Source organism: Monodon monoceros, unplaced genomic scaffold, assembly GCF_005190385.1.
Source record: "Monodon monoceros isolate NGI ecotype Baffin Bay Population unplaced genomic scaffold, NGI_Narwhal_1 Super_Scaffold_1, whole genome shotgun sequence".
NCBI lineage: Eukaryota > Metazoa > Chordata > Mammalia > Artiodactyla > Monodontidae > Monodon > Monodon monoceros.
This window is the reverse complement of record NW_021703765.1, coordinates 21,583,389-21,605,331: the sequence shown is the minus strand read 5'-3', so window position 1 is coordinate 21,605,331 and position 21,943 is coordinate 21,583,389. Positions and strand designations below refer to the sequence as shown.

At 40.1% G+C, this 21,943-nt stretch overlaps 1 pseudogene; it reads right to left on the bottom strand.

Annotated features, from left to right (window-relative positions):
- Positions 1 to 245: 245 nt before the first annotated feature.
- LOC114892598 lies at positions 246 to 21,562 on the bottom strand (annotated as a pseudogene).
- Positions 21,563 to 21,943: the final 381 nt, after the last annotated feature.

Genomic DNA, 21,943 nt, shown 5'->3' with positions numbered 1-21,943 from the left:
CTCTAAATAAGGGACTCCAGCATCTTCAGGTGGATTTTGGTTGTAGGGGTCCTGGAACCAATCCCTCCTGGCGCCCCCCCCCCGCCCCCCCCTCAGGGTTAAGGTAATTTACTCAAGCGAGTTAGCGGTGAACCATGGTTTGTACTCGGGCAATCTAGTTGCAGAGGTTTTCTCCCTGTCGTCTCGGCCCATTTATTTGGTCTCCAGCACACTCAGGCCTACATCACCGGCGGCGATTTGATTTCTCATCTTGCAAAGCCGGTAGTGTCCCTCTGCAGCCACCATATCTGGTTAGTGAGCTTCCTTCCGGTCATTGCGTCCATCACGTCCTTCTGAATCAGCTTCTCCACTGCACTCAAATGTGACCGCGGCACCTGGAGGGCTGCAGGACTGCGCAGGCGTGGCGTTGTTGGGTTGTCCTGGTCATGGTGCGTGGCGAGCCCCACGTGGTCCACACAGCCTCCCAGCGGCGTGAAGGGCAGGGCCGTCAGGGCCGTTGTGAATGGCAGCTGCTGCGATGTGGGGCAGGTAACTGTACACGACAGCTTCTCCAGCGTGGTGGCCTTGGCTTCCGGGGTCAGTGACTGGATCCAGAAGCTGGGTAGAACTTTGCCCTTGTCCTTGCTTGCAGGGCTGCGCTTGCCCCCCGGGGTCAGGCATCATTTGAGCGATTCCCCGAGGCAGCCCGGGGCGTGAAGGGGTTGAGGGGTCGGCTCACGATGGCCACCCCCTCCAGGAAGCCCCGCACCTGGTCTTTCACCCGGCCACTGCTACTCTTTGTGCTCCTGGCACCGCAGGTGGCCCAGCTGCTTCTGGCCGGCCTTCATCTGCTGGGCGTTCTCCTTTTGGTACAAAATGTACTCCAGGATTGCTTCACTCATCCAGGAAGCCGTCTGGTGTGATGGTGAGGTCGGGGCAGGGCTGCAGAGTGACGCCGCAGCAGTCGAAGTCCTGGACGGCATCCCGGCCCAGTCGAAGGTTCTGGGTTCCGTAGCCCGAGGCCTCTGTGTCCTCCTTGTCATGGTGAGTGTGCGGGCCCTGCAGTGCTGCTGTTGCAGAGCTGTGTCTTCCTTACAAACGACTCCTTTTTTCTTCCTGGCTTCTTCAGATGTGCCCTTAAACCAGAAAGGAACCAGAGAACTGAGTCTTAGGTTAATTTAGCCAGCTTTCTTTTGACTGGTGTTTTCATGCTGTATCTTTTTCCATCCCTTTACTGTTAACTTATTTATTCTTTATATTAAAAGTTGGCATTTTGTGGATGATGATTAGTTCTTGATTTTTACCTTGTTTGACCGTCTCTGTTTTTTACGTTTAGACAATTTACATGTAATATTATTATCGACAGGGTTGGATTTAAATCTACCATCCTGCTAGTCGTTTTCTATTTGTCCCATCTTTGCTTGGATCATCCTCCCCTATTTTCTTGCCTTTGGGGTTAATAGAGTAATTTTTAAAATGCCTTTGTTCTGATAAGCTCACCCTGTGTCCAGATGATCAGACTCTTGTACTTTTAAAAGAGGTGTTTTTCCAAATATGCAAATTATTTGCCTGGATAAAGTGAACTGCAAGAATTTCCTGACGATACTAGTGAAGCTATTTCTCAGGTTGTAGTCTTATCTTTCTGCACGAGGCTCTTCTTGAGCAAACAACTAATGTTATGTTGTCTCAGGTCATCCTAGCTCTCGGCCCAAATAGCTAGGTTTCATTTATTCACAGAGTAGGAAGATGGATGAAGTATGGCATTGTTACACACTTGAATATTATACAGCAGTGAAAACTAATGTAGCAGTGTGAATTAGCATGAACATGATAAATCTCAAAAACGGTGAAAAAAGCAAATTGTTAATACTTATAGTATGAAATCACGCCTGTTAATTGGAGAACATGTAAGTGATAAAACTCCAAATAAAAACAGAGGAATGATGAAAATAAAATTCAGAAGAGTTCCTTGCCCTTTCCTCCATAACACAAAATGAGAGAAGGGTGTCATCAGGGAGAGTCAGAGTGAGAGCTTCCAAAGGTGAGTGGACTAGTCAAGGTTCTTCAGCTTATACTTGTTTAAACTCTGTATGCTATATATTTTTGATTTTTTTTTTTTTTTTTTTTTTTTGCGGTACGCGGGCCTCTCACCGCTGCGGCCTCTCCCGTTGCGGAGCGCAGTATCCGGACGCGCAGACTCAGCGGCCATGGCTCACGGGGCCAGCCGCTCCGCGGCATGTGGGATCTTCCCGGACCGGGGCATGAACCCGTGTCCCCTGCATCGGCAGGCGGACTCTCAAGCACTGCGCCACCAGGGAAGCCCTATATTTTTTATTTTTAAAGCTATTAATTAAGAAGGCAAAAATGCTAAACTTGTATAGTACTCAAAACATACTCTGTCACCTTCTCCCCTTTTCTATTCAAGTATCACCTGGCATTCAGTCCCCAGCGAATCTGGGCATTTTCCAATTGCTTCCACATGTTAGCCCTCAGTTTTATCCTGCAAGATAAGGAGAAATTGTTTTTATGACCACTAAAGTTCCTTACAGAAATAGAGGTTTTGGTTTTATAACTCTGTTTGAATCTACCAAATGCAGACTTCTTATTTTCAATTAATTAGAATGTGCTAATGATTTATTTGTGATCCTAAGACTTCAATTAGGTAGAGTCTTAAATAGATTGGGTGTGATTTTCAGGTAGGTGGTAGGAATAAAGGTCAAGAAACACCTCTTTGTTTTAGTGGGTGGGTGGAAATACAAGCCTGCTAACCTTTTTCTTCCTATAAAAAGCTTCCCCTGGAGCTGAAGATTTTTCACGTGTGTCATTTTTGGTGTTCTTCCTGGAAGATTTGCCTTCGTAAGGATTACAGGTTTCAGGATACTGGAAACTGGATTAACTCTCTTTCCTTTAGTGCAGGAATTAATTAGTCTTTGGTTTCTCTGTGTGTAGTCTGCATTTATATTTGACACAGGAAAGATTTTCACAAGCATCTTTTTGGCAGACTGTGATTTGCTATGATTTTCCACAAGCCAACATTTCCCATCACAGAGATACTGTTACACCCATTAATCAAAGGCAGCATGTGTCATATATGAAATCTTGTACACACAGCTGTGGGGAGCTGGAGATAATTGTTAATGAACTTCAGTCACTCTGCCAGAGCACACAGCCTCTGACCGGCAGGAGCCTTGCTCCCGTTTTCCCTCTCATTCCCCCTTACCCTAAAACCTCACCCAAGACCCTTTTCTGAAGACAAGCCACCAGGCCCAGACTGCTCATTTCCTAAGGATTTGTATTTGCTGGCAAGGCAACTTAGAGGCAAGGCTATTGCATCTGACTTAGAGCATTACGTCCCCAAAGACACAAGGCCTCCAGAAACCCTCTTCAGATGCTAATATTCACACAAAGCGCCGCTGGCCCCAGCTGGCCTTCACCTGCAGCTCTGACAGGCAAGAGCCTCAGAATGAGGTCCTGGTTTCCATAAAAATAGGAAGGGCACACATGGTAAATGGCAGAGATCTCGCCCAAGCTATAAAATTGTTTAAAGTCAGATTCCAGACAGTTAAAACTAATTGCTGTGAACACAAAGCCCAGGCAGCAGCCCCCTTTCTCCTTTTTTTTTTTTCCAGTAATTCGCTTGAGACAGGGTAGCTTGAATCCTCTACTAATGCGCACACCTAAAATTAAATGATGCCACTAAATTTAAGATGCAGCTGTTGTTGTTAATGTTCAAACATGTTTTAAGCACAGGAGAAATGTGCTGTGTGGTAGGGCGAAAATATTAATGGGTCATTTAGAATTGTCCCTCTGTTTCTGTGGTTTTATGGGGGTACCTTGCTTAAATGTAGCATTTTTGTTATTATTGCCGGTCTTATGGCTGATTTTCTGTTCCTGCTGGGTATAGTTTGCAGCCTATCATTCTTTCTGTAAAACAGATTTGTAAAGGAAAAGACACTTAATCCACCAACATATTCCGGGCGTTGGTAAACTGAGTACAAACCAGGAGAACTCCTTGCCTTATGGCCTTTTTTGGAACTCGCATAGAGAAGAGCTGTAGAATCCTTTCCCTGTCTATCCTTTCTTTTCACTGGAGAGAGTACATAGGATATCACTGGCAGCAGAATGCTGACTAGGTTTCCCTTACCAGATACCAACATTCTGCTCCCGCTTCTCCAGGTGCTAATTTGTGAGCACCTTTATTTCCAGAAAATGATTGGTTTACAGAAAATGATTGGTTTACAGAAAATTATTGGAACACGGGTTCCCTTGCTTTTTAAGTTTAGAGACCCTCTTTGACACTAAAAAATGTATTCATTTAAGATTTCCAGTGCCTTTTAGTTCGTATTGCCTTTGTAGGGGAGCAGAATTTACGACCCTACAATGTGTCTCTTTGGCATATTATTTGAAACTGCTTGTTTTCTAAGATACAGCGGACATGGGAAAAACTGAACACCAAGTAGGAGTTACCCTTTTGTAAGAAACGTTTACATTTGTAAGGGAAATCTCCACTTGTAAGGGTGTCTCCCTCTTGGTACCTGGAAGAGGAGAATGACCAAATCTCTAGAAACTCTTATCAGTGGGGAAGACACGGACCTAAATTTATGTAACAACCTTACCCTTGTTTACTGGGCTTTTCCTCCCATAACTGAGTCATCCTCAGCATCCTCTTTTGTCTTCAGCTGGGGATGGTATTTAAGGTGAGGGCTTCAGCCAGATTGGCCAGTTACTTGGTTTTCCTGGGTCTTTCTCATGTATACAGGTTGTTAAACTTTTGTTTGGTTTTGTTCCTGTTAAGCTGTCTCATGTCAATTTGATTCTTAGACCAGCCAGAAGAATCTAGAAGGGTAAAGGAAATTTTCTTCCTCCCCAACACCTTGGAATATACATAAGTAATAGGTATTCAGTAACATCTTAAAATGAACTTATATTTAGGTAATTGAAAATGCACGTGTGTGTGTGGGGGTGTGTGTATGAGAATGGCTGTACATACATGTGCGAGATGTTTATTAGGTCTTCAGACTGTGATTAGTACTTCTATGTGTGGATTCCAGGATGCCTCTCAGAATCCTTATGACCTTTCCAGGAGTCCCCTATCTCCTCTCTTGGTTAAAGAAATAAGAATCTAGATGGAGAAAACTCTAGGTGGGGAGTCAAGAGGCTAGAATTTGGTCTATATTCAGTTGTTTGTACTCCTTTTGGCATTTTAACCTCTCTCTGCTTCTGTCCCCATTGTAAATTACGATAGCTTATACCTGTCATATTCATCTCATGGTTATAGTAAACGTGACATGCTGTTACCCAGTAGCACCCTAAACCCACTATTCAGGGAGCTACTGTCTACTCAGTTAAGGCTTCCTACTTTGACAGAAGATAATGTACTTATAGGTATTCTCATATTGAACCAGGTAAGGAAAGCTTTGGGATTCTTAAAAAAAGAGAGAAGAAAATATAATGTTAGAATCAAGAATTGGAGGAAATCTCAAAATACCTTAAAAGTGACAATGTTATTTTCCCTGAAATTCATCAGACCTCAGAAGAAAGATAATTCAGAGAAGAGGAACCAAAACTACTTTTTTTCTTCAACTTGCCGGTAGTCAGAAAACATATGTTGAGCACATGCTTCCTGCCAGGATAGTGCTTGGTTCCTGGCACTCAGAAACAGTTGCATTTAAATCTGCCTGTAGACTAGATAATTCCTACACCCAATATTTCCCCTTTGTTCTTGCTCTCTTTCCCTCCCTTCCTTTTTTTGCTCCCATATTTTTCTTGAGGAACAGCTTAACATTTATGAAATTAGAAGTATTAAATTTGACTACTTATTATTTGTAGATCCAGGTTTTGTAATTTCCAGGATTAATAATGCTCTTGTTAATGTAGTTTAGCCTTGAACATTTTATTCTTTGGGGTTTTATATCATCATACACTAGAAGGAGAATATGTTACTTTGCATGTTAAAATAAAGTTGTTTCCTTATTAACACCAATTTTACTAAGTAAATAAATAGAGAAATACATAGGAAAAATCCATATCTTCTAGCAGATTCAGCTTAAATTGACTCTTAAATAGCACCTAAAAATAATTTTGGCATAAATTAATAGCTTTCTTAAGCCAAAAATGTTACCATTATATATTTGCTTTATGCTTATTAACTATTAGTCTTTAATCCAGTGTGCTGTTATTAATACGACCTCGCTTTTTGAGAAACTGAGGGATTCTGTAAAGTTGTAAGTAGATTTTCTCGTTGGTTGGTTGGTAAATTAAATGTTCTTTTCCCTTTGAGATTCCAAAGTTGTTTTACTTCACTTAAGATTGATCTTTAATCAGCTTCTTGTCCCCCAAGTATTTGTAGTTCTGCAGTGGGCAGACTGCAAAACGAGGCAAGCCACTCTAGTTCTTTGTAATAAAGTTTCCAGTGGTTTGGGGGAAAAATGGAAAAATATTAGAGGGGTAAGTAGGTGGTTACTTAGCACTGGCGCAAAGGAGTGAATTATACTATAAACAAGAGTTAAATATTTGGTAAATATGGACAACAATATCTTTTGCTCAGAGGGAGAAAGCAGTTGGGCTATATCACGGTGCTCTGTGGCATACTAGTGAAGAGGTTAAGACTTCTTTAGCAATTGTATGGTTAAGTTATAAAGACCACTTCCAGGAACATGGAGTAGATGTTTTTTTTTTTTCCCTATTCTCATATGAAATACAACTAAAAACCCTGGACATTACTGTGGTGTAAGTCCTGAAATTAAGATTCAGTGTTATCTGCTTCAGCATCAGAAACCAGGAGGGCCTCAGGGTGATGAAAGAAAGCAAAGAGCTAAATAAATGGAGATTGGAGAACTCAACATAGTAAAGGTTCCAGTTCTTCCCAAATTGATATACAGGTTTAATGCACTTTCTTTTAAAATCCTAACAAGATTTTGGGGGGGTATGTAGAAAAAAACCATGAAATTTAAATGGAAAGGTAAGGAACTAGAATGGCTAAAACAGTTTTAAGAAAGAAGAATAAAGGGGAAAGAATGTCTACTCAATTAATAATAGCTTAGTGATGAAAGCTACTTGGAGAAGGGATAGACAAGTAAATCAGTGAGACAGAAGAGTTCAAAAATAGACGGAGACAGATAAGCCCAGCTTTGACAAATTTGCAAAAGCCATTCAATAGGGGAAGGATAGCCTTTCCAACAAATGGTACTAGGGCAACTGGACATCCATAAGCAAGAAAACAATCATAAAGCTTCAACATCGTACCTTATAAAAATTGAAACCAAAGTGTATCATAAATGTATCATATAAAATGTAAAACTGTAAGAGTTCTTTTCAAAAATATAGGAGAAAATCCTTAGGATCTAGGGTGAAGCAAGGAGTCCTTAGATGTGACACCAGTGGAACTACCCATAAAAAGAAAAACTGGTGTATTGGACTTGATCAAATTAACAACTTTTGCTCTATGAAATGTGCTGTTAAAAGGCTGAAAAGAAGCTAAAAATATTTGCTAACCACTATCCAAGATGAGTATCTAGAATATATAAAAGACTCTTAAATCTCAGTAGTATAAACAAACAAATAATTCAATTAGAAAATGGGCAATAGACTTGAAGAGACATTTCTCCAAAGAGGATGTACACATGACAGAAAAGCACAAGAAAATATATTTAACATTATTATCTATCAGGTAGATGCAATTTAAAGCCATAATAAGACATAACTACTTACTATTAGAGTTATTTTAGTAAAAATTAAGGATAACACCAAATGCTAACAGGGATGTAGAGAAACTGCGTCATTCATACATTACTGGGAGGAATGTAACAGTATAGCCACTCTGGAGGACAATTTGACCGTTTCTTAAAAAACTAAACATCCAACTACTGTATGATCCAGCAATTGCACTCCTGGATATTTATTCAAGAGAAATAGAAAACTTATGTTTACACAAAAAACTGATAAAAGTTTTCATAGCTTTTTTGGTACTAGCCAGAAACTGGAAACAACCTAACTGTCTTTCAATTGATGAACAATTAAACAAACTGTGGTACATCCATACCATGAAATACTTCTCAACAGTAAAAAGCAACACCCTATTGATACACACAGCAACTTGGATGGATCTCCAGAGAATCATGCTTGGGCCAAAAATCAATCCCAAAGAATTGTACCAGGTATGATTCCGTTTATGTAACTTTCTTGAAACGACGAAATTACTGAAACGGAGGGCAGATCAGTGGTTGCCAGAGATTAAAGACAGTGGAGGAAGGGGGAGTAGGGTGTAGAGGGGAGTGTGAGGGAAGTGGGTGTGGCTATAAAAGGGCGAGATGAGGAATCTTTCTTGTGATGGAAATGTTCTGTATCTTGACTGCATTAACGTCAGTATCCTGGTCGTGACATTGTACTAGAGATTCGGAAGATGTCATCATTGGGAGCATCAGGGTAAAGGGGACATGGTATCTCTCTGTACTACTTTTGTAACCAAACCCAGGTTCGGCCGCTCGCTGCTCATAAGCCAATCATTTGAGAGGCAAGTGTCAGTAGAAAGGAAAGGTGCTTTGATAAGAAAATCCGGCAATCTGGGGAGATGGTGGACTCGTGTCCAGAGACCAACTCCAAAAATTCTGCTCAGCCATGACTGTTTCTAAAGGGAAACATGAGGGGGAAGAATCTCAGTGAATCATCGAGGCGGGAGGTTGGCTTCTGCATCATTCTCCATTTAGTGCAGACTGGCTGACTTCCTTCACTTGTTATCTTGCCTGCGTGATCTACTGAGGGGGCTGTTGCGGGGTGGAGAGCAAGTCAGTTTTTAGCCACTTAATTCCTCATTCTTCCTTCTTTTTATCTAGGAAAAGGATCAATAGGTTAGACAAGGCATGGTGTGCCTTCAGGAGAGCATAAGTCCAAGTTAGTTTCAATTGTTTAGTGATCTCATTCCTATAATTAAGTTCTTTTAAGGTTAGAGGGGAACAGAAATGGGCAAAGGAGGAAGGGGCATAAGAGCTGCTTTCACTTTTTCAAACTGCGTAGGAATATGCAATTGTCTCAAAATTAAAATTTTAAGTAACTATAAATATCTGGTTGTATTCTCCTATAATTTTTATATAAACGGCTTTATGATTCCACAAAGATGCCTGTGAAATTGGAGAATGGTTTTCACTCTGTCGTATTAATCCCAGGTGTACAGTTTCTTCATGATCCCAGTTTGTAATTGTCTTGGGTACCTCTTTAAAATTCATGTTTCTTCTGGTTTCTTAAGGTCAATGCTCTCTTTCTTACAAAGGATAGGCTCTTGATGAGTCAACAGTGCTTTCAGCGGACACTGCACATTAGAGAAAAGCCAGCAAAGTTCTCCCAGGCTGGGCAGCCTTTCACCTCCACACCCCTGGAATGAGTCTCAGTGGGAAGTAATGCGGCTCATTTGCAACCATCGTTTAATAGTCATAATAAAAAGAATGCTCAGAGGAATGGAGTTTAAAGCCCATTCGTCATATCAGTAAACAACGTTTGCCTTTAAAAGGGACCTCCTGTTTTTGCCCGTTAAGTGCAGAGGTTCTGGTAGCTTTTGATTTATCACCTCACATTTTCGGCCTGCCCTTTTCTTTAAATATATAGCACGTTCAAATCCCAAATCAATATGCGTGGTGTTGTCTTGAATTTAAGGCGAGCAGCGACAAGAAAAAACATAGTCATGAGACAATTTTTTAACCTTTTATGGAATGACAGTCTTACTAACAGGCTAGAGATAACAAGGTGCAAGTTTTCCTATTTTATTTCTCCTCCGAAGTTTAGCACCAGGAGTTTCAAAGTCACACCCACAGATAAGACCACAAAAGTTTGGCTCAATGAACCCCTGTGATGCCATTTCATGCCTCTGTGGCTTTGTTTATTCTGCTTCCCTGGCCTGGATGACTGTTAACCTTTCTCACCTGGCTAACTCAAACCTATCCTTACCTCAATTAAATTACCTCTAATAAATCATTCACCTCTTCCTCCAGGAAGTCTTCCTTGACTGCTTGAGGATGGGGTAGAGGCCTTCCCTGTCTCTTTGTACCCCAGGTAATATGTAATATCAGAGCATTTTTCCATATTGCGTGGAAAATCTCCATTAGGCTAAACACTTTGAAAAGAGGAGCTGTGATTTATCTGTTTATCTAGTTTTCCCCAGTACTTTACACAGTGTGCTCAGTAAATGTTGGAGGAATCTGGGCAGTGGTGAAACATTGACATAGTAGAATTGACAAAAAAGTGGGAGCAAATCACACAAGAAAACCAAATGAGTTTATTAGATTTTTTGTACAGGGAATCTAGTTTGGACACAATGGATAACACAGATGTGGTTTAGTGGGTACTTTCCGTGCCTGAGCTTTTCTGAATAAGGAGAGTGACTTTGATATTTTCATTATTACTGCAGGATTGAAAGTGCCATAAGGACAGGAACTCTGTTGCTCCTGCTTTCAGAATTGGCCCTCAAACAGTGTGTCTTTGCTCCCAACTATGATTACTTCCTTATATTTTAGTGATCTATTTGATTACTACAAGTAGAATTGATGACTCAGAGTGTGCACAGGGAATATTTTTTTACAATTTAAATATTCTCTGGAAAGATTTTAAGACTTTGTACCTACACTATCCATCAGATTTCATTCTTTTTTCAATGCTGGCATTGTAACTTTAAAAACTGGGTGAAAATTGTAATTTTCATTCATATTATAATTTTCACTCATATTTAAATGTGGATTAGAGGTTAGTACCTATCATGGAGCCAGACACACCTGGATTTGAAATGCAGCTCCATAATTGCAAGCTGCATGACCCCAGGAAGTTTATTTAATAGATCTAAGCCTCATCTCTAAAGTGGATTAATAAATGGTACTCACCTTGTAGCAAGGTTGGGGAAATATTCAGATAATGTGTATAAATTGTAAGTACAGTGCCTGACACAGTGCAGTTATTCAATAAGTATTAGCTTTTATTTTTACAAGTACTGTATCAGTCTTCCATTACCAGTGAGGTTGAGTATTTGGCTGTATCTGTTAAAATATTCTCTCTCTGCTTTTCAGTCCTTTCTTTCCAGGCCCTTTATTCAATCATATATTGGAATTAATGCTCTCTCTCTCTCTTTTTTTTTAATTGAGTTCTAAAAGTTTTCCATACATAAAGGATAGCAAATCTTTGTGACGTGTGTATTTTGAGCAGTTTTACCTAATTAGTCCTCTGTCGTTTAACGTTATCTGTAATATTTCGCTTTTTACCCAGAAAAGTAATGATCAGTTCTGCTCCCCAAACATTTTGAGCTCTCTGCACTTTCCTACCCTCTTTGAAGTTAAGCACAGTCATATGACTCACTTTAACGTGAGCAATAGCCATCATGTTATTTGTGGGCAGATAAATGCTTCAGCGGCCGCTGTGCAGCTCCCTCTTCTGCATTGATTGTGGCAGCGTGTGATGACGGCAGAGATGGAGACAATGTCAGCCTGCGTCCCCAAGTGACAAAGATGAGTGGTACCTCCTACTTGCAAAACGTGTAAACAAAATAAACCTTTGTTGTATTGAACTCCTAAGATTTGGGGGTTGTGTATTACTGCAGCATAACCTAACCTATCCTTACAGATGCAAGGATATTTTTGCTAGATTTATTATTATTTTTAAAGGTAGTCACATTTAGCTATCTGTTCCTTAGAAGTACTGCCTTTGGTATTAAATGGATATTATGCTGAGAAAGTCTGGAGAGTCTGTTCTAACTATTGGAGTGCCCAAACATGGACTGAATGGCTTTTTGAGGTAGTAAGTTTCCTGTTCGTGAATAATTTTCAACAGTTATGGCTGTGTGTCAGGAGTGCTGTGTAGTTATTATATGTTATATGAGTGATCAGAATAGTTGACCTTTAAATTTCCTCCCACCTGTTTAGATATTAAGAGTAATGCAGAGTTACTACTCAAGGAACTCACCAAGTACCTTAGTATTTGCAAAGACGAGGTAGAATCTGGGGAAAAGATTCTTCCATCTTTTTCCAAATAATCAATCATAAATCTGCAGATAAAATAATCCCCAATTTTTAGGATAGATCTAAGTTTCCCTGTATATTAAAGCTCTGTGCTCTTCACAGTTTCTTCAGTGACTCAATTTCACCCAAACGTACAAAATAAGAAACACTGCCTTCTTATACATCTTGAGCAGATGCCTTACTGAGACCATATTTTACTGTTGTTCTTGAGTTGTATAATACGTCAAGACAGGTATACGGGATGTAGAATCCTACTGGCTCCATGAAAGGGGATTGTTTCAAAGCACCAAAATTAAAGTGAAGAGTATTTCTCCCCTACTCTGTCCAGGGCAGCACTTTAAGACATTGACACAGCGGAGTAGGGCAGCATCTGAACCACTAAAAGGTCTCACAGCAGCTTCCTTTCTTCTCCATGCCACCAAATGACCCTTGAGTAAAGAGCAAACTCTCCCATTCAGATGGGCTCCTGGAAGTTATTTTCCCCGTGTGATTGCCACCCCCTCCCTTTATTCCTCAGGTTCTTGAGTTTTGGTGGAAAAGATTCAGTAAGTTCAAGGCTAAACAAAGATAATTTGAAGAATTGTATAAAAACACTCTTCCAAACTAATACTTAGGTTCTTTGAAGAGAAGCACCAGAGGATGAGCTATTAAGAAAATGATACCCTCCACATCTTGGCTATTGTAAATAGTGCTGTAATGAACATAGGTGTGCATGTATCTTTTCAAATTAGTGTTTTCATTTTCCTCAGATAAATATTCAGAATTGGGATTGCTGGATTGTATGGTAGTTCTGTTTTTAGTTTTTTGAGGAACCTCAATGCTTTTTTCCATAGTGGCTGCAGTAATTTACATTCCCACCAACAGTGCGCGAGAGTTTCCTTTTCTCCATATTTTCACCAAACCTTGTTGCTTCTTGTCTCTTTGACAATAATCATTCTGACAGGTGTGAGGTGATAGCTCCTTCTGGTTTTGATTTTCATTCCCCTGATGATTTATGATATTGAGAACCTTTACATGTACCTGTTGGCTATCTGTATGTCTTTTTTGGAAAAGTGTCTATTTCAGGTCCTCTGTCCATTTTTAAGTTGGGTTATTTGCTTTTTTATATTGAATTGTATGAATTCTTTATATATTTTGGATATCAATCCCTTGTCAGATATACCGTTTGCAAATATTTTAACCCATTCAGTAGGCTACCTTTTCATTTTGTTGGTAATTTCCTTTGCTGTGCAAAAGCTTTTTAGCTTGATGTAGTCCCTTTTGTATATTTTTGCTTTCTTTGCTTTGCCCGAGGTGACAGATCCAAAACTATATTGCTAAGGCTGATGTCAAAGAGGTTACTGCCTATGTTGTTTTCCAAGATTTTTGTTGTTTCAGGTCTTACATTCATGTCTTAAATCTATTTTGAGTTTAATTTTATATGTGGTGTAAGAAAGTGGTACAGTTTCATTCTTCTGCATATAGCTGTCCATTTTTCCCAAAACCATTTACTGAATTTCCCCATTGAATATTCTTTCCTCCTTTGTTGTAGATTAATTGACCATATGTGTGTGAGTTTATTTCTGGATTCTCTATTATGTTCTATTGATCTATGTTTCTGTTTTTGTGCTAGTGTCATACTGCTTTGATTACTGTAGCCTTGTAGTATAGTTTGAAGCCTGGGTACATGTCTGTTGGTTGATGAATGGATGAAAATGATGTGGCATGTATATACAGTGGAATATTACCCAGCGATAAAAATAGTAAAATCTTGCCACTTACAGCAACATGGATGGATCTGGAGGGTAGTATGTTAAGTGAAATAATTCACAGAAAAACAAATACTGTATGATTTCACTTGTATGGGGAATCTCAAAAACAAAACAAGTGAAGAAACAAAACAGGCTCATAGATATAGAGGACAAACTGATAGTTTGTAGAGGCGGGGAAGGTGGGATAGAGGGATGGACAAAATAGGTGAAGCAGATTAAGAGGTATAAACTTCCAGCTATTACAGTAGGTAAGTCACAGGAATGTTATGTATACATAGGGAACATAGTAATATTATAACAGCTTTGTATGGCGATGGGATGGTAACTGGGCTTATTGAGGTGATCATTTCATCATGTCTAAAAATATCGAATCACTCTGTTTTACACCTGAAACTAATAAAAATTAAAAATAAAATAAATATAGGCATTTATAGCTATAAGTTTTCCTCCACACTTCTTTAGCTGCATCCCATTATGTTTGGGTTTGTTGAGTTTTGTTTTTATTTGTCTCCAAGTATTTTCTGATTTCCTTTGCGATGTCGTCCTTGATCCCTTTAGGGTACATTGCTTCATATGCATATGTTTGTGAATTTCTCTAATTTCCTTTTATTATTGATTTCTAATTCTGTTCCATTTGTTCATAGAATACATGGTGTGATTAAATTATTTGAAATATATATTTAAAAACCCTAGCCTCATTAAATCATTAAATTTTAGTTAGGACAGTTTCTGTTTTTGTTAATATCACATACTTTTTAAAATGATTTTTTCCTTCATTGTAGTATCTTTTCTTCTCCATCTCTCAGCTTTTTCACCTGTGGCACCCTGGTGTGGGTGGGTGTTTGTTGCACCTGGAAGATGTGTTGGAGAAAGTGGGAGAGATGTGCAATTGAGTCCTTGGCTACTGTTGAGGTTACAAATATCTGAACTTGTAGCTTTTGTAAAAAATACCCTCTAACTTCTACCTTTTAACAGTGATGTTGGGTGGCTAATTTTATGCACTGGTTTTAAAATCCTAGGAGGAAACATTCTGAAATAGATAACATTTTCTTCAAAAGCAACCTTGACTCCCATTCTAAATGCAGTTTTTGAAATTTAGGTGTGAAGAATTTCTTAATCTTTCCTCTCTGTCTCCTATCCCATTTTTATTACAGTCTCTCGACTGGGTCTAACATGCCCTGTGAGAGCCCCTCTGTTTATCTTCTTCAGAAATTAAACATCTAGTGTTCTGTTGGTGTTGAGAGAGATAATTCCCCACTGATGAAGGGATCTAATGATGTAGCTGCTCTGTAAACACCCTTTAACTCCCTCCTAACCTTCAGAGGCAGTGGGTACCACTATTTCTGGAGGAAGTAAATCGGGTTGGTTATTGATTGGCTCTTTCCATTGCTGGCCTAGAATTTAACTTTTCTAGGGGTTTGTGTCTTAAGTATCTACCTCTTTACTACAGTTTTAGCAGTGTTTTATGGGCAAGAAAAGTGACATATGTGGATTTAAATAGCCTCCTTCTCGTGGAAGTTCTGTAGAATCTATTTTAACTACAGTGAGACATGGTTATATAACCTTTAACTTTGAGACTGTGATGCGTGTTTTCCTGTTTATCGTAGGGAATATGTTAACTTGTCATATACGTGTTACAGGAAATCAAATTTGAGTTTACATCAAACTTGTAATGTTGAATCAAATGATTATAAGTTCACTTCTTATTAACTCAAGAAGTATAAAAACAATCAGATGCTCCTGAACTAAGGAAACAGCACCTGTTCTCCCCTTTCTTCAAGCACAGGGAAAGTCGTTCTAAGTGTTGATTTTAGCAGTAACATTTAAAAACACTATGAAGAATCTTGACTTTATTCTCAGTGTAGTGATTTTTAAACTAACTTCTAATGCTGATTGACTAAGGTTTGCTCTTCTTTGGAAATGAAGGGGAGAATATCTATTTTTTTGTCCTTGATAAGTTTGTACTTTGATTCGAAAGATAAAAAATAATTATGGAATAGGTATGCAATTAGAAGTAAATTGGATAGCACAGAAAATAAAATAGTAGCTTTTCATTTATCTGTAATATCCTTAGAACTACGACTGTGTATACTTTGACTCCTATTTTTATGTCCATATTTTTACAGCTGTATTGCTAAAATTTAGATATATAAACTGTATTTTTAAATTATTTTCTTCAGATTGTAAGTCTCTCAAGAAAGGGAAATTATCTTTTGTGTTTTTAATCCTATGACTATCCTAGCACAGTGCTAAGATGGTACCAATTTCTGGACACTGAATGAAGTTATGGCTAAACTTTTATTACCTGGAAACTACCAGGTAAAATATTTAATTATCTAAAGAGATAAACCAAATTTAAGAGAAATAGACAAAAATCAACAAACAACTTTTATTTAAATATTTCATTTAAAAAACAAAACACCTGCTTTCATCTGGTTTCCTAGAAGTTAGTTCAAGGCTAAAAAATCGCTTTCACATCTACACCCGTTGTCCCAATCTGTAAGGAATTTATTCTCAAGATGGAGGCCCTGAGATGCAGTCCCACACAGGAAATAACGTTCTTGTTTTACTTGTGGGCTCTACTTAAAAATGGCAAATTATTTTTGAAAGATTATCTTAAAGTAAATCATCTTTATTTACTGAGCTGTTACTCTTTACAAGGCGTTGTGGTGGGTTCTTAGAGAATACAAAAATAAGACATAGTCCCTGTTATTAAGGACTAGAATTAAATTAAAAAACAAAATAGGGCTTCCCTGGTGGCGCAGTGGTTGAGAGTCCGCCTGCCGATGCAGGGGACACGGGTTCGTGCCCCGGTCCGGGAAGATCCCACATGCCGCAGAGCGGCTGGGCCCATGAGCCATGGCCGCTGAGCCTGCGCGTCCAGAGCCTGTGCTCCGCAACGGGAGAGGCCACGACAGTGAGAGGCCCGCGTACCGCAAGAAAAAAAAAAAAGCCACAAATAAAGATTTAACGAACAATTGAAGTGCCACATGAGGATGCTATGTGAGTTCAGGTGAAGAGAGAGATCGTCGGTGTTATTGCTACTGATGAAGTTAAACATTTATTTAGCGTATGTTAGGTTCAGGGCGCTAATCTGAACACTTTACATGTGTTAACCTCTTAATTTTCATAACAAATCCATGTTGTAGATACCTGTTATGTCCACTTAAAAGATTAGGAAACTGATACACAGATAGGTTAAGTAACTTCCATAAGTTCTTGCAACTGGCAACAAAATAAAACCCAGGGTAGCAACATTACAGAACATAATGAGGAGCTGTAATGTAAATTGGAACATTAAAGGTGTTAATCACCAGAAAGAAAAAGAAAATGAGGAAGAGAAATTCAAGTTCATGTAAGTCAAAATTTGAAAGTAAGATTAAACAAAACGAGTTCAGTCTTGTGGGAGCTGAGGTATTATCTAAATGTAAAATGAACGTATAACTTATTTTCCAAATGTGGCCACTTTTGAGAGTGGCAGGGCTACTACTGGACGTGAATGCTCCATGCAAACTGAGACCCATGGTCATCCTGGTTGTGCCCCTTGCCCTCAGATCCTTAACTCCGTTCCAGCTGTGGTAATTGTGTGAGCAGGGCTGGCTCCCCTCCCCCCCCATCAGGCTGTGGCAAGTGTAGAGGAGAAAAACTAGGCTTTAGCTCAGTGTCTGCACTTCAGTGCAATTATCTTTGACAATCTGACCTCCTGAACTTTGGACTTTGCCTTTTTAAAGCTGTTTTGCTTCCTTCACTCTTTGTATTAGTGAAATTCTATGGACACAAACTCTGACCTGCTTCAACTTATACAGTGCACTTGATCACTTGCAGTATGATCAACAACTGCAAAATCTGACATATGCACTGTTTGACTTACGGAGCTAGTCAGACTCTTCCTGCAGAGCCAAAATTCTGTCTTTGTATAGTCCTTGCTACTCTTAGCTAGATCTGCCTCTTTACCACCTATCAAAGCGATGATTTTTTAATACAGCTTAGTTATGAAACAAAAGTTGGAAAGGGTCCTACATGGAGTGAGGACATTTTCCTGGAGATGGGGAATGGGGATTGGAGAGTAGGTTATTAATGGATTTTGAGCAGAAAAACGACAAGATGAAAGTAAAACAATCTGCTGAGATATGTCAGATGGATCACAGTGGGAGACTGAGGACAGCAAAGTGGTCAGGTGGACACATAACTGTCCATAAATAAAGTATTGATAATAGAAGTTAATTACAAGGGGGCAGCAATGGGAACCCAAGAAAAACAGGTGGAAAAAATATTGCAAAAGGAGAATCTTCAGAAGACAACATTCCAAAGACAACATTCCAAAACCTGGAAAGTAGCCTAGAGTTCTTTGGGTTCAGTGAATCAGTGAATACTCTCGTTGATTCATTTTGTGTTAGATTGGGTGAGGGAGAAAGTGCTAGTGTTTTTTCTTTATGCTCCCACAGACTACATCGTATTAGAATGTATCTTCTATTTTTTTTTTTTTATGTCTGTCAACCACATTTTACACAGAATCATCTCCTCCAGAGCTAATGGGGCATTCAGCTTTTCATCTTCAAGATGTAGCTCACTGGCTGGCACAGGAAGGGGCTTTAAGTAGTGGTTTTGTCATCTTGGCCAAGGGGGAACTGAATTTCCATGAATTTTCTTCTTCATATGGTTCCAGGTTAGGAACGGGAGAAATTGACATGAGTTTGGTGAGGCAGAAGTGAAGCAGCAGCCATGTCTGCTCTGAAGGTCCGTGGTGCGTGAGCTGGGGTAGCTTACACGTGTTATTGTTCCTCTGCTAATTCACCTTGTTCATCCGACAGCATGTGATAATCAGGTGCCTGTAGAAGCAAGCCTTTGAGTGACCAGGAATCTGGCATGGAATAACTTTAGTGAAAGTAAGGACTATAATGGGGTTAGCTGGTTGCTTTTAAGTGTGGTAGAGAACTTAGGAGAAGAAAATTATGAGCTCAGGGCTTTTAAATTTGCGTTTCAATGTCTGGGAAGAAACCAGGAAGCTCTAAGACCACCGCGAAGAAAACCCTTATCTCCTGTAGCCTCATGGCTGAGATTTCTGAGTGTTAAATCCAAGGTCTAAACCTGTGTCAGGCTGAATTACAGCACAGTTGAATTACCAGTGTCACCGAGTCTCTTATGTTAAAGTTAAGGCATTTGTTTGGAAGGAATGGTATCCTGGAACCTGGATTCATATGTGCAGATTCCAATAAATCTGGGGATATTGGACCCGTAAGTTTTACTGAGCCGCTTTTACCAGCAGAAGCAGGTGTCTGTCTTCTCCTCCTGGCAGAGGAGGTTAGCACCCCCTTGGCTGAAGAACCTGAAATGGGCCTCGAAGATATGTTCCTTGCCGGGGACTACTGTTCCTCCTCAATCCCAGCACATAAACCTTCCATTGCTTCTAGACCTATAACCAAATGCAAGTCCAGACAGTGCCTGAGAGGATAAGGCACACAGGATGACCTATGAGGATGTGCAATATAAAGAAGAATTGCAAAGTTTTGCTGCTTTATACTGAAAGTAACCTGGGGGAAAATTAGGAATGGATCCTAAGTATATTGGGGGAGCGTGGAAGGAATAAACTCTTGGGTTTGGATGGCTTACTAAATGGTAATTCTGGATTCAGTATGTTACTTTGAGCCACTGGGAGTCTCTTTAAAAGTCAGCTTGGTTGTTTGAAAGCTGTACCCCCAAATCTCCTATGAAGTTGAAATGCCAAACTGAAAATGAAATCAAGTAGAAATGCCAAAACTTCCTGGTATATTGTAGAGGATGAAATCCAGAAGCTTAGGGAGAGCTGAATGCTGGAGTACATTTCTCCAGTAAGATCTGCTTATCCACCCCCCCCAGCCATGTTCCCCGAGACGGTCCAGAGGACAATTCCTTCACCAAGGCTGCGATAAAAACAGTTGTGAGGAGAGGTGTTTTTAAAGAGTTCTTTGGTGGAGAGTCTCTGAATTCCTGCCGGTAATAGGAACGAGCTTGGAAGAGGATCTTGAACTTAACAGGAGAATGCATGTCAACACATTGATTTCAGCCTGAGCAGAGAAGCCACCCATCCTGTGCCAGACTTCTGACCTACGGAACTGCAAGCTAATAAATGAGTGGCGTTTTAAGCCAATAAATTTGTGGTCATTTGTTACGCAGCAGTGGAAAACTAATACACGTAGCAAAGGGCAAGTGGAGGCCATTAAAATTCCCTCTCCCTACCAAAATAGTTTAATAATAGTAACAATACCACATTCCTAAGGGAATTGCAGAATATTGTCATCAACAAGGGCTTAAGAGATGCAGGAGTGGTGATTCCTAATACAACCTTTTGTTTTTGAATTGAAGTATAGTTGATTTACCATGTTGCGTTAGTTTGAGGTGTACAGCACAGTGATTCAGTTATACATATATATATTCTTTTTCAGATTCTTTTCCCTTATAGGTTATTATAAAATGTTGAGTATAGTTCCCTGTGCTATACAGTAGGTCCTTGTTATAATACAACTCTGTTCAATTAACCTTTCTGGCCTGTGATAAAAACAGATGGATCTTGAAGAGTGACAGGAGACTACTGTAAACTTGATTAGATGATGAGCCCAATTGCACCTGTTGGTCCAGATGTGGTTTCATTGCTAGGCAAGTGGATACATCCCATGTCATCTGGTATGCAGCTCTTTATCTGGCAAATGCTGTTTCACCCATACCCATCAGTAAAGACCATTAGGAGTAGTCTTCTTTCAGCTGGAAGGGTCAGCAATACACCTTTACTGTTTTAACTCAGGGCTCTATCAACTCTCAAATCCTGTCATAATCTAGGCGACCAGGACTTGCCTCAGTTCCAGTCCATCAGGCATCACACTCTTCCTTTACATTGATTATATCCTGATACGTGGATCTGATGAGCAGGAAGAAACAAAATCTCTAGTTATTTGATTTAGACATTTAGGAGGTGGAAAATAACCCCCCCCCCACCACAAATTCATTGTCACCTAATATTAGTTTCTCATTGCCATTGTAATACATTGCCACAAACTTAGGGGGCTAAAACCAAAACAGGTTTATTGTCTCACTGTGCTGGAAGTCAGTGCACCTTGATTACAGGTGCTGTGAGGACTGTGTTCCTGTTGAATACTCTGGTGGAGCATCTGTTTCTTTGCCTTTTCCAGCTTCAGAAGGTTGTGTGTAGTTACTGTCCCCTTTCTCCAGCGTTAACACCCACAGTACAGCATCTTTAAATAAGCTGTCTGCCTCCATCTCTCTCTGATCTTTGCTTTCATTGTCACATCATCTCTGACTTGAACGCTCTGTCTCCCTCTTGTAAGAACCCTTGTGATTATATTGGATCCATGAGGATAATACTGTGTAATTATCTCAAGGTCCTTACTTTAATCACACTTGCAGTCCTTTTTCTTGTGGTACGCGGGCCTCTCACTGTTGTGGCCTCCCCCGTTGCGGAGCACAGGCTCCGGACGCGCAGGCTCAGCGGCCATGGCTCACGGGCCCAGCCGCTCCGCGGCATGTGGGATCTTCCCGGACCAGGGCACGAACCCGTGTCCCCTGCATCGGCAGGCGGACTCTCAACCACTGCGCCACCAGGGAAGCCCCTTGCAGTCCTTTTTGACATGTGAACATATTCACAGGTTTGGAGCATTAGGACGTGGACGTCTTGGGGAAGACGTTATTTTGTCTACCACATACCTCAATGAAGTTTCTTTGATCTGAGGCTGTTGGGATATCCTTTTCAAACTGAAGGGCAAGTTGCTGCATCTGGTGCTTCCTACCACTAAGAAATATCCGTAGCAATTGATGGGCCTCTTTGTATTCTGGAGGAAACATATGTCTCATTGCGGTATGCTACTACAACCATGTACAGAGTAAGCTGAAAAGCTACCAGTTTTCAATTGGGTTCAGACAAGAAAGAGAAAGAAAAGTCTGTAATAGGTCCAGCGGGCAATGTGAGCTGTCCTTCCTCCTGGATATATAATCCTTGAAGTGTCACATAGGGATGCCTTTGGAAGGCTTTCACAGGCAAATCACATTGCAGACCCTCAAGATTTTGGAACATCATTATGCTTTTCTCTGCAGATAAAGATAATCATTTTGAGAGGCTACTTCTGGCTTGCTGTTGGGCCCTGGGAAAGACTGAACACTTGGTCATGGACCACCGAATTTTCATGTGATCTAAGATGCCCATTATTAAATGGATACTGTCTGATCACCATGTAT